The sequence below is a fragment of the Marmota monax genome, unplaced genomic scaffold, assembly GCF_021218885.2.
Source record: "Marmota monax isolate L192 unplaced genomic scaffold, Marmota_monax_Labrador192_F-V1.1 WCK01_AAM20220418_F8-fsc00199, whole genome shotgun sequence".
Classification (NCBI taxonomy): Eukaryota; Metazoa; Chordata; class Mammalia; order Rodentia; family Sciuridae; genus Marmota; species Marmota monax.
Window position 1 is genome coordinate 2,127,411 of NW_026694340.1, and position 12,303 is coordinate 2,139,713.

Below are 12,303 nucleotides of genomic sequence, written 5' to 3' on the forward strand. Positions count from 1 at the left end.
CCCACCCCTGGGGAAATACCTGTTTTCCTTAACTATGCTCAAAGCTCCCCCCTTGTCAAGGACCCCACCCCTTCTCTGCAAACCACAAGCCCCAAACACAAACTCCACAATCCCACACTAGTAAATCTAAAGTGGGAGAGAACCTGGTTTTATTTCTTCCCTACCTGGTCTGGCTTCAGTGTGATCCTGCCCAGCCCCAGGGGACTGGACTATATGACCTCTCTGTAGCCCACAAAGGTAAGTAGATACACTGGTTTTCCTAGGATTATAGAACAGGCTGCTTGTTCAAAAAGCCTTCTGGGGGAAAAACTAAAACCACCAAGTTTCTAAGAGACACTAAGCATCCTAAAGGAAATGCCAGCCCAAGAAAATCCAAACTTGGAATATAGAAATAGAAAGACAAAGATTCCCAAAACGTGATGTGCCTAGGAGTTACCTGGAAGGCTGGGGAGCCCTCTGGCCTGAAGATTCCCCATGAATATTTCTGGGGCAGGGAGGGCACTGGCAGTTTTCATAAGCACTTAGAGTAAACCTGGAGCTACAGGCCCATAGAAAGTCTGTGATCTTACATAATCACAGAAAGAAATTCAAAGTGTAGCTGTTCTAAGCACTAGCTCCCTGGGTTGGGGGTTGGTGGGCTGGTTGGTTGGTTTTTGTTGTTTTAATCAATTTGGGACATTTTAATTTATATCCGTCTCTTGGCCATTTTGCACTGCTACAACAGAATGCCAGAGACAGGGTAATTTGTAATGAATAGAAATTTACTGGCTCACAGTTCTGAAGGCTGTACAGTCTAATATCAAGGTGCCAACGTCTGGCAAGGGTCTTCTTGCTGCATCATCACATGGCAGAAGGGCAAAAAGAGGGCAAGAGAGGAAGGGGGATGAGACAGAAATACAGAAAGAGAGAGAGAGAGAGAGAGAGAGAGAGAGAGAGAGAGAGAGAGAGAAAGAGAGAGAGAAAAGGGGGAGAATACAAGTTTTTTTTTTTGCCTTTGAATATATAAAATGATGTAGTCCCCTTCCCCAGACCTCTCACAGTAAATGGGCTATGGTCTGTTGTGCTAGCTGTATCTTCATCTCTTTGTTATAGAAGGTTTAGCAAGTTACAATAACTAAATTACACTTGAATTATAATTAGAGAAATTGCTAGTGCAAGAATAAACATTTACAACAAATCCACATTCAATAACAGCTATAACAGAGGGTGTTTATAATCCATTCTTGAATGGAGATCCCTTATGACCTAAACATCTCTTAAAGTTCTCACCTCTTAATACTGTTACAAAAGAAATAAAACGTCAACATGATTTTGGAGGAGATGAACATTCAAACTGTTAGCACAAAATGACCGAGCCAGGTGCAGACTTCATGGGCCAGCAAAGCCTTTATTCAGCAGTGGAGCCATGCATGTGGTGGACACACTTTTTTGATGAAAAATGAGCCACTGACCGAAGGAGGAATCTGTGCTTATATATGCTACACTCCGAGGTGATTTAATTATTGACAGAGTGTATCAGTTTGGGCACTCAGGAAACGGGTTGTGAAATTTGAAATTTGTTTTCACTGGGCAATGTTTTTTGGAAGAATGGAGGGTCTGGGGTCAGCATTCAGTGCTAATCTCTTTCTCTTCAGGGTCCCATTGTACTGTCACTGGGAAAAGAACTTATTTGGGGAAGAATCAATGCTTTGGCTTCCTCTTTTTTTTTTTTTTTAGAGAGAGAGAGAGAGAGAGAATTTTAATATTTATTTTTTAGTTTTCGGTGGACCCAACATCTTGGTTTTTATGTGGTGCTGAGGATCCAACCCAGGCCGCACGCATGCCAGGCGAGCGCTCTATCGCTTGAGCCACATCCCCAGCTTGCCATTTTAGTCTTGATGGGTATCTCTTTCCCAGGGAATATTTTGTCTCTGGATGATGTTTGCTTCCTTTCCATGGATTGTCCTGTCACTGGGAAAGGATCAATGTTATCATGTGTTGCCTTCTTCCTCACTCCCTCTTCCCAGGCCACACTACTTTGGAGTTTGTCGTTTTTCCATATCTTACACAAACTATAGCAATACATCTTCTTCAAGACCCAGCATCTGTGTGCTGTGAAGAGAGACGCATCTACCATGATGCTTCACATCTTGGCTTCCTTCCTGTTCCTCTGACTCAGAATTCACTCATTCAGCCAGTATTCCTCGAAGGTCACTATGTCCCACACAGTGTACCAAGAACTGGGGATAGACTGGGTAGGAACAGACACTGTTCCTTCCCTTGTGGAGCTTAGAGTCAAGGGAGAAGATAGACTTTGCTCAAATTGCCATACAAATAAATGTGCAATTATGGACTCTGATAAGTGCTATGAAAGGAAAGCTCTTGAGAATATTCATTCATTTAGGGGCCAAGGATGTGCCTCAGTGGTAGAGCGCTTGCCTGGCATGTGTGAGGCCCTGGGTTCAATCCCCAGCATATTCAGTCTAAGCTTGATTATTCACATCCCCAGCCCATTTTTAGTTTTCATTTTGAGACAGAGTCTTGCTAAATTGCTGAGGCTGACTTTGAACCTGCAATCCTCCTGCCTCAGCCTCCTGAGTCTCTGGGATTATAGGCATGTGTCACCATGCCTGGCAGTGACTCAGGAATTCCCACAAGAGTCCTTCCTCAAGGTTTTCAGTGCTCTCCAGTGGAGCCTGGATGCCAATGAGGATGAGCAAGGTGTCTTCATCGTCCTTGCTTTGTACACTGTAATCAGGCTAAGAGCTGTGTCATGCTTCACATGAAGGCCAAGCAAGAGGGGATGGCGGGAGTGTAATATAACCTGGCTTTTGACAGAATCACTCAGGACAACTGGGGGGCTATTGGGGTTTTTTTCTCTTTGAATATATAAAATGATGTAGTCCCCTTCCCCAGACCTCTCACAGTAAATGGGCTATGGTCTGTTGTGCTAGCTGTATCTTCATCTCTTTGTTATAGAAGTGTAGCAATTTACATTAACTAAATTACACTTGAATTATAATTAGAGAAATTGCTAGTGTAATTTGTTGCAAAATAAACATTTGCAACAAACCCACATTTAATAACAGGAACCTTGTTTATAAGCTTGTGTATTTTAAAAACATTTTTCCTAAGGTTGTCATCAGTTGTACCAGGCACTTCTGCTAAGTGGAGTTAAAACGTGCATTTTTGTTTCTGGAATGTTCTTATCTTTCTTATAAATGGATAACTTACATCATTAGCTAGTTAAGCTTTATTTTATTTATTTATTTATTTACTTACTTACTTACTTATTTTGGTACTGGGGATTGAACCCAGGGGCACTCTACCACTGAACTACATCCCCAGATATTTTTCCTTTTTGTTATGAGACAAGGTCTTTCTAAGTTGCTGAGGCTGACTTTGAACTTATAGTCCACCTCCCTTAGCCTCCTGAGTGGCAGAGATTATAGGTGTGTAACCAGGGAACATCAGAAAGGGACATTGTGCCAGTTGTGGGCCTGGATGCTCTTGTAACCCTGAGGCCCTCACATGACAAGTCCCTGCTATAGAGAAAAGCCCAGCTGCTGCTCCAGCACCCTCACCATCTGAGCTACCAGACTTGTAAATGAGGCCATCTAGAAGAGTCCAACCCTGGCCAAGCTCCTAACTGAATCAGCCATGTGCATGACTCCAGCCAACAACATAGAGGACAGAAGAATGACCCAGTTGAGCCATTGCAGGTGGATTGGGATACAGGTGGCTCAATCTAAAGTGAGAATAGCAATGAAGTGAGGAGAAATAGAACTAATTTAGGAAACAAAATTAGTGGGACTCAGAAATAGAGGTGATGTTTCTAGCTGTGGAACTCCAGGGCTGGTGCAGGCAAACTGAGCTGGAAGCACCAGAGGACATGTGGGTTTAGAGAAGGCTGGTGAGTTTGGGTGTGGTCACTGGTGGTGTCAACCTCCTACCTTTTCCACCAGCCTGAAATTACCACCAGCCTGGCCAAGGAGAGTTATTGACAAGCCAGAAACCAGCCATATTGCCAACCATCAGGGTTCCTGCTCTGATTAAAATGTGTACAGATAAGACCTAAATCAGAGGAATTCTAAGGAAAAGGGATCATAGTGTCTGCAGAAAAAAAAAGGAGAAGGAAATAAAGGCCTAGTTTTTCTGAGTTTTGTTGGTGGTTGGTTGGTTGGTTGGGGGGCGGGGGTTTATACCAGGGATTAAATCCAGGGCACTTAAGCTATTGAGCCAATCTGCAGCGCTTTTTTAGTTTTTATTTTGACACAGGTTCTCACTAAGTTGCTTAGAGCCTCACTGAATTGCTGAGGCTGGTTTTGAACTTGTGATCCTCCTGAGTCACTGGGAATACAGGCGCGTGCCAGCAAGCCAGGCTGATTTTATTTTATTTCTTAACATTGCCAAATATTTGACCAAAATAATAGGAAAAGTCCCATTCCCGTTAACTCTCCTGGCTGCTGAACACCCTGGCTGTCCTTATTTGGGGCTTCCCTGGCCCACTCTTGGTGGCAGGGCCTTACCAGCCAACACATCTGCTTGCTACCTCTCCAGGCAAGTTGTTTCACTGAGGCCCTGAGAGGTTCGCCCAAGGGTGCATTCCCACACACTTACAAACAGGTGGCAGCACTCTCCAAGTCTGTCACTCCAAAACCTGCAAAGCCTCTGAAAAATAAATTGTGGTGTCAGTCTCTCTTACTGCTGAGGAAACCAAGAATGGTGAGGAAATACTTCTACACCTAAGTGCATCTTCGTGCAAAAAGTTAAGATCTGACCCGGTTCCTAATGCATCTCAATCTTTGACCTCTGGAGGCATTTGGCAATATCAGTAGATATTTTTGATTGTCACCAGTTGTGAGTAGTGGGTGGTGCTACTGGCATCTGTTGGTTGGTGGCCAGGGATGCTGCTAAATATTCTCCCCAGGACAGTTCCCAACAACAAAGAAATGTCTAGCCCAAAAGAACAATAGTAATGAGATTGAGAAACACTGATCTAATCACATTCTCAAGAGTCAATGGCCACGAAGAGACAGGAGAGGGACTTCCATTGTCTCCTTCACCTTCATCATTTCCCACATTTCCCTCAGACTCAACTCATTCCTGTTTCTGATGACGCTTCTGAGCAGCATATACAAGGCCCTGTGCTGGACCCTGAAGAGACCCCCAGGGACAAAGGTGATAGTCCCTGCCTTCCTTTCCAGAGCTCAGACTTCAGGGAAATGCATTACGCATTTGCAAATGTGACAAGTGCAATGTGGGGACAAAAAAGAGACTAAGAATGATACAGAGGGAACCAACTTTAACAACAATGGTGGGGGACTGGAGGTGTAGCTCAGTGGTAGAGTTCTTGCCTAGCATGCCTGAGGCCCTGGGCTCAATCCCAGTGCTGAGGAAGTGGGGGGAAGGCAGTGGGAAAGGCCTCTAAAAAGTTGACAATTGAGCTAAAGTCTGAAAATAGAATGGCCTCTTGAAATATAACAAGGGTGGGGCTGGGGATGTGGCTCAAGCATAGCGTGCTCGCCTGGCATGTGTGCGGCCCGGGTTCGATCCTCAGCACCACATACAAACAAATGTTGTGTTTGCAAAAAACTAAAAAATAAATATTAAAATTCTCTCTCTCTCTCTCTCTCTCTCTCCTCACTCTCTCTAAAAAAAAAAAGAAAAAGAAAAAGAAAAAAAAAGAAATATAACAAGGGTAATATAACACTAAATGCATTTCTTTAAATAACTCAGTCTTTTCTCCCCACCAACTATAACAGTAATTATATTCTTTTGCATAATTAATTCATTTTTAGACCCAGTCCACATATTTCTGTAAGCATTTTAACCATCCTATATGTATGTATCTTAAATCAAGTTTTTTCTCCAATGTTGCTATGGAATTTGGTGTTAATCAATAGTACTCAATGTTTATTTATTTGACCTGAAGGCCTCCTGATGGAGGTGGAATGACTGCCACCTCACAATGGGAAGGGACCCTGAGGTTGGGCCACCTCATCAGTGAACTTTGATCAAGCATGGATTCTGGGACCCTGCCCCATTTGCCCATTCAGAATCTCAGGTATGGACCAGTGAGGAGAGTTTAAAAGAGATGTTTCAAAATTCCTCATCAATCCTCCTTTTGAAAGGGGGATCCTAATTCCTTTCTCCTTGGATGTGGATCAGAGGACCATTGCTTCCAATGGGAGGAAAAAAGTAACAAAAGTAATACAAAGTGACTTCTAAGGTGGGCCAGAAAAGATATTGGAATCTTGCACTCTCCTGGATCACTCACCCTGGGAGAAGCCAGCAGCCATGTTGTAAGGACACTCAAGCAGCCCAGAAAAGGCCTGTGTTGGGAGAAACTGGGCCCTCTGCCAATAGTGATCAGACATTCCATGTTGTCTAGAACAGTCCCATGTCCCATGGCATCTCTAAGTCATGGAAAGCAGAGATGGGTGACTATCCTAACAGCCAGCACCAGCTTGGCAGGCATGTGAGGGAGCTGCCTCCAGGCCCAACCAACCTTCCTGATGACTGCCACCTGAGGAACAGCATGACTGCACTTCAGTCAGCTCCCGACTTACAGAAAGCATGTGAGATTGTAAAAGTTGGTTGTTTGAAACCACTACATTTTGGGGTGATTTATTATGCATAAATAATAAACACAGGAATCTATATTATGTCATACTTTGGGGTAACGTGGTCCATGAAATCAGCATCTGTGAACCACAGATCAGGTCTCAGTCCCAAAGCCTCACCTTCCAATAGAATTTTCTGTAATGGTGGAGCAATCACAGATCTATGTTGTCTGATATAATAGTCGCTAGACATAGGTGGCTGTTCAGCATCAGAAATGCAGCTGATATGATGAGGAACTGAATTTTTAATTAAATCTTAATGGATTAAACTTAAAATTTAAATAGCATGTGTGTACATTTTCATTTATATAACATTTTCCAAACAACAATATTATGGAGATGGAAAACAGATTAATGATTACAGGGGTTAGGGATGGTGGGTAATCATTAATGCAATTAAGATACTTCAACAGTGTAGCACATAGGAGATCTTTGTGGTGATGGGGTAGCTCTGCATCATAATCAGGTGGTAGTTAACATAAATATACATATGTGAGGAAAATGGCATTGAACTGTACACACACACTGTAGCAGCATCACTTCCTGACTTTGATGTTATAGTAGAATAATATAAAATGTAACCATCAGAGGAAACTGGATGAAGGGTACATGAGACCTGTCTATACTATTTATGCAACTTCCTGGAAATCTATAATTTGAAAATAGAAAGTTAGGAAAAAATGTGAAATGAACACAAAGCATTAAATAGCACGTGTAACTAGTGCCTACCGTGTTAGACAGAGAGGTCCTAAGCACACAGGTCCTCTTCATCCTGATCTTTCTGAACCAGTGGTTACAGGGAGCTCACCTTCTCACAAGTTGGTTGACACCTCTAATAGTAAGAAAGTTCCAACCAGCAGGCTTTTCTTTCAGGATAGAAAATTTCCTCCCCCCCCACCCCCGTTTTCTACTTGGGCATGATTTGTGAATTATACCCAGATTTTCTGGAATAAGGCCCTTTCCCTGGGAATCCCAACGACCCAGGAGGAATAATTTCCCAGCCACACTTTCTTCCCATTATCTGTCACTCATGAAACAGACTATAAGGACCTTGCACTTTGGCCTCAAAGGAGTCTTGGATGATCACCTGGTATGCTGATCATGTCAGCCTTAGAAGTAGCCATTTCCAGATCATTCCAGCTGACTAAAGCCAGGCAAAGAATTTTAGACCTGGAGAGCCTTGAAGGTGCCCTGATATTATGCCTGCTTTTTATTCTTAGGAAGACTTGAAGTAAACCTACAGGAATTAAATTCACTCCATTCTGAAAATCATGTACTATCTGTGGCAGACTGATAAGGCCTCCCAAAGATTCCCAGATCCTAATACCTGCAATCTGTGAGTGTAACTCTGCTGATGCTACTAAGTTAAGGATTTTGAGACTGGGATTATCTAGGTGGACCCTAAATGCAATCACAAATATAGTCATGTCATTTAACAATGGGAACACATTATGAAAATGTGTCTTTAGGTGACTTTGTAGTTGTGTGAACATCAAAATGCACTTATACAAACCAAGATGCTCTGGGTCTACCACTTGATTTGGTGCCTTGATGCAGTTAAGATACTATTGAAATTTTAATTTAATTTAATTTGGTAAGAGGCATTGAACCCAGTGTACTTAACCACTGAGCCACACTTCCAGCCTTTTTAAACATTTTTAAAATTTTTTAAATTTATTTTTTAGAAGTAGTTGGACACAATACCTTTATTTTGTTTATTTATTTTTATGTGATGCTGACGAGCATTCTACTGCTGAGCCACAGTCCCAGCCCCTATATTTTCTTATTTTGAGACAGCATCTTGCTAAGTTGCTTAGGGTCTTGCTTATTTACTGAGGCTGGCTTTGAACTTGTGATCCTCCTGCCTCAGCCTCCTGAGCTGCGCCCAGCCAGATTTTTTTTTTTTTTTTTGAGATTATAAAACTGTTACCAATGTAATCTGGGACAGTGTTTTACAGTAAACTTCTTTTTTGTAAGTAGGAGTACACTTTGAAAATGATAAAAAGCCAGGTGTGGTGGCACACACCTGTAATCCCAGCAACTTGGAAATCAGAGGCAGGAAGATCTCAAGTTTGAGAGCAGACTCTGCAACTCAATAAGGCCCTAAGCAATTTAGTGAAACCCTGATTCAAACTTAAAAATAAAAAGCACTAGGGGGCTGGGGTTGTAGCTCAGTGGTTGAGCACTTGCCTTGAATGCACGAGGCACTGGGTTTGATCCTCAGCACCACATAAAAAAATAGATAAATAATACAAAGATATGGGCTGGGGATGTGGCTCAAGTGGTAGCGTGCTCGCCTGGCATGCGTGCGGCCCGGGTTCGATCCTCAGCACCACATACAAACAAAGATGTTGTGTCCACCAAAAACTGAAAAATAAATATTAAAAATTGAAAAAAAAAGATATTGTGTCCATCTACAATTTAAGAAAAAAGCTTTAAAAAAATGGGAGGGTGCTGGGGATGTGGCTCTGTGGTAAAGTACCTCTGAGTTCAATCCCCAGTACCAAAAAAAAAAAAAAAGAATGATAAAAAGATAGTATGGTAAATACATAAACCAGAAACATAGTAACTTGTTATATTATCGATTATTAGAGACTGCACATAATTGTATGAGCTATCTCCATGCAATTGGCAATGCATCAGGTTTGTTTACACCAGCATCTCCACAGACACTAGACATTTGTTGCAATGTGACATTATAGCAGCTAAACAGCAGGAATTTTTCAGCTCCATTATCACCTATGTGACCACCATCATGTGTGGCCCGTTCTTGACCAAAACATCGTTGTGAGGCACAGGAGTCTGTCCTTAAAGGCAGAGCAAGAAGGAAATTTAAATATATTTATATTTTATTTAGAGACAGTCTCATGGAGTTGCTCATAGGGCTTTGCTAAATTGCTGAGGTTGACTTGGAATTTGCGATTCCCTGCTGGAGTTACAGGTATATGCCACCGCACCTGGCTGAAAAACATTTTGACTATGTATTATAAGACTAAAGATAAAAAGATCTCCACACGTATGTATTAGTAAATATGTATTCCAGGGGAGTACAGGTCAGCAATTCAAAACTATTTTATGTATAGTAGTCTGAATTGTGTCCCTCTGAAATTATGTCCATGTCCTACTCTCCATACAGCGAATGATGCTTTATTTGGAAATAGGGTCTTTGCAGATATGGTTAAATTAAGGTTCTTGAGATGAAGGTGGGCCCTGAAGCCAATAGTTGCTGTTTTTATAAGAGAAGAGAGAGAGGTCACACACAGGGAGAAGGCCATGTGGCGAGGGAGAGAGAGACTGGAGCCAGATGGACACCAGCCAAGGACTTAGGCTGGCTGGCAGCCACCAGGAGTTGCAAGGAACAATTCTCTCAGAGCCTGTAGAAGGAACCTATTGTGTCTTTTGGATGCCTTGATTTTGGAACCAACCTTCAGAATTATGAGAAAATAAAATATAGCCGGGCGTGGTGGCGCATGCCTGTAATCCCAGCGGCTTGGGAGGCTGAGGCAGGAGGATCATAAGTTCAAAGCCAACCTCAACAAAGGCAAAGCACTAAGCAACTCAGTGAGACCCTGTCTCTAAATAATATACAACATTGGGCTGGGGATGTGGCTCAGTGGTTGAGTGCCACTGAGTTCAATCCCCGGTACCAAGAAAAGAAAATGTTGTGTTACCCTCCTCACCCCCCTGCCAAAGGGCTTTTTCTTTTTCTTTTTTAGGGAACCTAGGGGCGCTCTACCACTGAGCTACATCCCCCATCTTTTTTACTATTATTTTTCTTTTCAGACAAAGGCTCACTAAACTGTCCAAGCTGGCCTCAAACAAAATTGCAATCCTCCTGCCTCAGCCTCCCAAGTTGCTGGGATTACAGGTGTGTGCCACTGTGCCTGGCCAAAATGTTGTCTTAAGCCACCCAGTTTGTGATGATTTTGGGGGGCATCCCTGAGAAATTAAGATAATGTGAATTCTGGGATTGAGCAAATAAATAAGTAGACATTATGGGTAATGAAAACCAGTTTCTCACTATTGAATAAAAGGAGTTACAGATAAAAAAAAAGGGGGGGGGGGAGGTTAAACCCTGTGGTAATGAACTGCAATCAGAGATAATAGTAAAAATTCGTGATTTTTACTGTAGATAGAGAGAGGGAGGGATGTGGAGCAATACACTTAGATGTGTATGGTCGTATCTATAGGTACATGTGTTTCCAAGCTCTGCCCACTGAGAGGGCCTTGAAGCAATGTTGCTCCAGTAACAATGAATATAGCCAGCACCCAGGTCTTGGTTTCTAAGTTCTGTGCTCCAATCTATCTCCAAGAACCAGAGCTCTTGGAGATATAGCTGGCCACTGGGCCGAGTCAGGGAAAACACAAAAGGAGTCTGGTACATCTTATGGTTCCAGAAACTAAGATTGTACCTGGGGGGCGGGGCGGGGATTGTTGGCCCAGTACAGTGGTGCACACCTGTAATCCCAGCAGCTCGAGAGGCTGAAGCAGGACAATCACAAGTTCAAAACCAGCCTCAGCAATTTAGTGAGACCCTGTCTCAAAATAAAACGTAAAAAGGGCTGGGGATTAGCTCAATGGTTAAGCCCCTGAGTTCAATCCCTGGTCCCCCAAAAAATAAAGGGCATATGGAAGCCCACAGGAACCTGAAGGAGCTCCCATGGTCAAACCTGGGATAATCTGAGCAACAAAATAAATAATGAGAGCAATGGATTATAACCCACAGATTAAAATAGATGTCCGTGAGTCCATACTGATGTAAATAAATAACCAACTAAATAAATAAGTGGGGAAGAAGGGACAGCTCTTCCTTACATTAGAATTCCTATCAGTTAATGTAGAAGAAGGGACGGAGATAGAAAACCATCATTATCCCAACAACAGAGAACCATCAACAGATAATGAATGAGCCACAGTATGATAACAAACAGAATATTTGCATAAGTTTCAACATATTTCCTCACAATGTATTTATTAATTACAAGGAGAAAGAATAACAGCTTAAAATGGAGAGACCTGGCAGAGTCCACCGTAACCAAATAACACTGTTAAGGAGACATATAAACACTGCGTGCCTGCTAGTGCTACACTCTGAGAACACAATGTCCCTTCTGGGGTATTCCTGCCAAAATCATAATCTCAGACTAATCACACACACACACACACACACACATACACACCAAAAACAAATCAACAAAACACAAATTGAGAACACTCACAAAATAATTGACCAATATATTTCAAAAGTGCCAAGTTTATGAAAGACTGGGGAACTGTCCCCACCTGAAAGAAACTGAAGAGATACGGACATAATGAAGAACCCTTTCCTTAGAATCTTAACCAGAGAAAATTATGTGAGCAGGTCCATGGCAGTTTTATTTTTTAATTTTTATTTCTGAGTACCAGGGATTGAACTCAGGGGCACTCAATCACTAAGTCACATCCCCAGTCCTATTTTGTATTTTATTTAGAGACAGGGTCTCACTGAGTTGTTTAGCTCCTCACTTTTGCTGAGGTTGGCTTTGAATCTGCAATCCTCCTGCCTCAACCTCCAGAGCCACTGGGATTACAGGCATGAGCCACCGTGCCTGGCTTCATATCAGTTTCATTAAGATCTGTAGATTGGTGAATCGTATTAACCTCAATCCTTTTCATGTCATTGGACTATGGTGATATACGATCTTTTTTGTTTTTTAAA

General features: G+C 42.3%; 1 long non-coding RNA gene across 1 annotated transcript; it reads right to left on the reverse strand.

Annotated features, from left to right (window-relative positions):
- Positions 1–1,775: 1,775 nt before the first annotated feature.
- On the reverse strand, positions 1,776–7,584 carry LOC124109127 (uncharacterized). The gene is made up of 3 exons (XR_006856875.1): positions 7,335–7,584; positions 4,600–4,650; positions 1,776–1,950 (listed from the first exon to the last, which is right to left on the reverse strand). It is a non-coding gene; the product is annotated as an uncharacterized LOC124109127 (long non-coding RNA).
- Between the last annotated feature and the right edge of the window lie 4,719 nt (positions 7,585–12,303).